Raw genomic sequence first — 5553 nt, 5'->3', positions numbered from 1 at the left:
CTTTCTTTCTCTCTCTCTCTCTCTGAAAGTATCTGACATTACAGTATCGAAATGTGATTGTTCCAGTTAGTAGAATAGTTTCATTTTTAAAGTGAAAGTATTTGACATGAGTGTTTTTGTTTCACTTTTGACACGTAATACTTAAATAGTGGAGGAGATATTATGTTGCTGTGGGCTCGAACTCAGCAAGAAGTTAAAAAATTTTTTTGACTAAAACACAACTGGAACCCTAAGTAAGGCATCTGTAAAATTTGAATGAAATTGGTTGCGTAGTTCTCGAGTTTTAGGGATTCACACAGACAGACAGACAGACAGACACACATTCTCATTTTTATATATATAGATGTATGCATATATATGCATGTGTGTACATATATACACATTCACATATATGCGATAGGGTCTGGTTCATAGCCAAAACAAAAGAAAAAAATATTACTCAACCATAAAATGACACAAACAAAATAGGTCACATAACTCTGGGTTTTGTGTAATACTAGACTTGTTGTCATCAGATATATCTGTTAATGTCCTGGGATGAACACTCCCCTGCTCATCCTATATGTCAACCCTGTTGTTGTCCTGTTGTTGTCCTCTCTTATGCATTTTTGTCATGTCAACTTAGACCTACCCATTGCTCATTTGTCATCATCAGATTTATGTTCCAGTGCATTTTTGAATATCGTTCCATCATTTATTCTCAATTCTTGGTCCAGTCACCTTAACCTTCTTGTTTAGTTCCTTCTGTCTTGTTCTCCAGAATTTTCTTGCATTTGTGATTAAGTCTCTGTATGTTGCCTGTAGATTTCTGAGCAGACACATGATAGAATACATCATTTCTGCACAGTGGTTATGTTTTACTACCATAGAAAACAAACATTGAACTCTTGACTACAATTCTAGTTTTTATAATGATTTATTTTTGTTAGTTTTTAAATTCCTAAAGCTGGCAAATCCACCAAATGCTGCCCAACTTTTCAAGTTCAGATGTGGAACATCCTGCCACTTTGCTCATCTATATGTAGGTACATTTTTTAAAACCTTTTTGATTTTAGATAGTCATATATGCGTACTTTTCACATTAAATCATTAATAAAATTTCCTCTTTGTGTCTTAACAGAGTTCATACATGTTTTCAAACAGATTAATTGAAAAGGCCATGAACTCATACTGGGCATTGAGATGATGTTATGATTTGGATTTTGTCAAAGATATTGCATAGACAGGACATGATCAAGAAAGTTTGCAAACTTGTAAAGTTGTGATTATTCTTTTTTTATATCAGAAGTAGTGTATTTAGGACAACTACATCATCCAATCTTACTGTCTTGTTTTTAAGAAAGTGGGATGTAATATAATTGAGAGACATTTCACTGCCTCAAGAAGTGCTCCTATTTGATCATTCCATCATTGTTTTCCAAAAACAGCAGAAAGTTTTTAAGATTATTTGATTCTCCATTGAGCAGAATGAACAACTAGCAGCTGTAAAGTATCTTATAATAACTTTGTTAGACTAAGCTTGAAGACTGAACATGTCAGACTGGAAAATAGTGTAATTTGGGGAAGTAAATGTTTTGGGATTGGTTTTATTTAGCCCCTGGTAATACATCATTCCTGACTGAGCAAAGATCATGTTTTATTTTTCACACATAGTATATTTTCTTCATTTGGCCCTCAAATCTTGAAGGAATTATGGAGTTCAACCTTCCATATCTAAAGAAAGCTGGGTTTTTTTCCAGGAAGAAATAGAGAAAGAGTAAAAGCATGAGAAGAAAAACTGACTGCAACACTGGACTGGCACTTTTCTTATTAACCAAACTCAAAGAACATGGAATGTTGATTTAATGACTCTACCAACTCATTGTTTATAGTGTCTCTTGTAAAATATTATTTAATGTGTTGATGCAGACATGATTGTGTGATAAGAAGTTTTCTTTCTAACCATATGGTTCCAGATCCAGTCCCACTGTGTACTACCTTGAGCAAGTGTCTTCTATTATAGCTCCAGAATGATCAAAATTTTGTGAGTGGATTTGGTAGACAGAAACTGAACGAAACCCATCACATATATGCAATATGTATGTATGTATGTATGCGTGTGTGTGTGTGAGAGAGAAAGAGAGAAAGAGAGAGAAAGAGAGAGAGAGAGAAAGAGAGAGAGAGAGTTTATGTTTGTATCTCTATGTGTGATTGTTGTAAAATGATTGTCACTTGTATAAACAAGCCATGTCAAGTCATTTCCTGTATTAGTATTCTGCAAGAACAATGTCTGGCCATGAGGAAATATTACTTTACTTGGGAACAGATGAGAAATTGTGATAAGAAGGGCATCCGTCCATAGAAAATCTGCCTCAAAAAACTACATTCAACCTTTGCAAGCATAGAAAAGTGGTTGTTAAAATGATGCTGTATCCTTCCTTTCTTTTTTTTATCTAGAGAGAGGGGTAAGATTTTGCTGCTACTTCTTGAAAGTTGTTGCTTAACCCAAGGTCAGCCTTGAGGTAGAAAAACCATGAGGAAAGTATTCCAATCATGCTCTCTTTTACTTGTTTCAGTCATTTGACTGCGGCTGTGCTGGAGCACCGCCTTTTATTCGAGAAAATCGACCCCAGGACTTATTCTTTGTAAGCCTAGTACTTATTCTATTGGTCTCTTTTTGCCGAACCGCTAAGTTACGGGGACGTAAACACACCAGCATCAGTTGTCAAGCAATGTTGGGGGGACAAACATAGACCCACAAACACACATACATACATATATATATATATATATATATATATATATATATATATAAATATATACATATATATATACATATATACGAAGGGCTTCTTTCAGTTTCCATCTACCAAATCCACTCACAAGGCTTTGGTCGGCCCGAGGCTATAGTAGAAGACACTTGCCCAAGGTGTCACACAGTGGGACTGAACCCGGAACCATGTGGTTGGTAAGCAAGCTACTTACCACACAGCCACTCCTGCTCTTTACATTATTCATTTTTCAGGACTACATTAGCTAATGAGTTCTCTTATTTTTATGATGGTAGGGTGTAATTTGTGGGAAAAAAATCTGCCAGTATTTGATTTTTGCTATTTAACATCTGATCAGTCCTGATCCAGAAGACCTATGATCAAAGATACTCCAGCCATGACCTTCCCTTCCTTAAGTATTTGGACATAAAATGTTTTTGTCCTAACCAGTTAGGCCAGGATTAATTCCTTCACAAGCTGACAGGAACCTTGTACGAGAAGCCATGAAATATTCCCTACTTGAGATGAAGATGTTGGCAACTAAACTGGCCCCTACAGAGTAAAGAGTGACTATGGGCACCCAACAGTATTAAAAATAAAACTTGTCAGTGGCAGATAAGCTCTTCAGATGTCACTAACTCTAGCACCAGCACCAATATCCTGAAAAGGAGACAGGTGCCACCAGGATTACCAAGCAATGGATGTTATGCCAACGTTTAATTCTATACTAGACCAGTCAAAATGCATAAATAGAGCCTAAGAATGGGGGAAATTAGTAAAAAAGATTAATAGGTGCAGGAGTGGCTGCGTGATAATAAGAAGTTTGATTCCCAACCACATGATTCTAGGTTCAGTTCCACTGTGTGGCACCTTGGGCAAGTGTCAGACTAACCGAAGCCTTGCGAGTAAATTTGGTAGATAGAAACTGAAAGAAGCCTATTGTCTATGTGTGTTTGTGTGTGCACACGTGCATGCATGTTTGTCTCCCACCACCACTTCACAACTAGTGCTGGTGTGTTTATGCCCCATAACTTAGTAGTTCAACAAAACTGACTGATAAAATAAGTAACAGGCTTAAAAAAAAAAAAAAAAGTACAGGGATCAATTCATTTAACTAAAATTCTTCAAGGTTGTGCCCAGGCATAGCAGGGGTCTAATGACTGAAACAAGAATAAAAGAATGTCAGAACCTGAATTTCCCATAACAGAAATGCTAGGGGAATGAATCGACCCTTTGACTTATGCAATGTGTCCTTCCATTTTCTTTTTGATAGCAGGGAGTCATTTAAAGAAGATATTATTACTATTACTAGCAGACTGAGTGTCCACATAAAGGCTACCTTGATGACTTGCAGTAAATAGAGTAATGAGTAGTAAAAGAGATTAAGCACCTACACACACTTTAACTAAAAGAAAAAAAATATGGGTAAGCAAAAAAAAAAAAAAAAAAAAAAATATATATATATCATGTCAGGAGTAGATGCAATTTTGATATTTTGATATGTGGGTTAGTTTATAAACCTGTCTTTATTGTGTAATACATTGAGGGTATTGTTGGAAAATAAGGTTAAGGAAGAGGTGGGGATAGATGATAAAGTAGAGATTGGAGGGAGGAGAGGAGTATAAAAAGTAGTGGAATAAAGGTGATAGAAGGGGGGGAGGAAGGAAAAGGTAGCTGATAGAGTAAGGGAGTGAAGGAGGGAGGGAGGAGATGCAAAGAGAAATAGCTGAATAAAAGAGATACGGGGGGGGGAGAAAAGAGGGAGCAGGGGGAGGAGGAGGTAGCTGATAAGCTAGGGGTGCAGCTGAGGGAGAAGGAGGAGAAGAAGGTGGTCATAAGGAAGGTTGAGGAAGGGAGGAGGGGAAAATGAAGGGAAAGCAAAGAGGTGAAGGGAAAGAGGAGGAGAATATGAGATTGGCGAGGGGTGGGTGGAGAATAACAGAGGTAATAAGGGGTGAAAAGGAGGGTAGGTGGAGAGAGAAGCAAGTGGAAAGTGAAGTGAAATAAGATGAATTAAGGAGAAGAAAGAGGGTACAAAAGATGAGGTGGAGGTGCAGAGTGAGAGGAGGAAAGGAAAGAGAAGAAAAGATGAAAGAGGGGGCAGTGGAGAGAGTGAAATAGGGAGAAAAATAGTGAGTTGGAAGAGAGTTAGTGAAAGATGATGAAAAGGAAGAAGAGATAGAGAAGGAGGAGGAGGAGAAAAGTAAGGAAGGAAAATGAATAAGAGTGGGAGGGAAAACAACATCATCAGCATCATTGTTTTGTCATCTTTTCCATGTTTGCATGGGTTGGTGGTGGGTTCACATTACTCTGTAAGGAGCACAGGGTTGGTTTCTCAGTTTCTCTGGAGTATATATATTCCTCCTTGGACTCCAGACCATCGCAGGATTACTCATTTTTATCAGCTGAGTGGAGTGGACTAACACGAAATGAAGTGTTTTGCAGAAGAATACAATGCATCGCCCAGGAATCGAAACCACAATCCTATGATCACAACTCCAACACCCTAATCACTAAGCCATGTGTCTTCAACCAATGCTTGCATGGGTTGGATAGAATTTGTTGCGGGGGGGGGGGGTATTCTACAGCCTGATGCACTTCCCGTTGCCAACACTCACTTGTTTCCAAGCAAGGCAATTATTTCCCCATGGCCAGAAGAAAACAAAGGACTCTGCTTGCATGATGGTAATGTTCATTTACAACTATTGTGCAAAAGCAGAGACAGTAACATGCACACACACAGCATGAATGATATACTTTTTATAGAGTGAGAGGGAGAGTAGTAAATATATATATAGAGGGG

The sequence above is a fragment of the Octopus bimaculoides genome, chromosome 24 (assembly GCF_001194135.2).
Source record: "Octopus bimaculoides isolate UCB-OBI-ISO-001 chromosome 24, ASM119413v2, whole genome shotgun sequence".
NCBI lineage: Eukaryota > Metazoa > Mollusca > Cephalopoda > Octopoda > Octopodidae > Octopus > Octopus bimaculoides.
Note: the sequence above shows the minus strand (reverse complement) of the source record.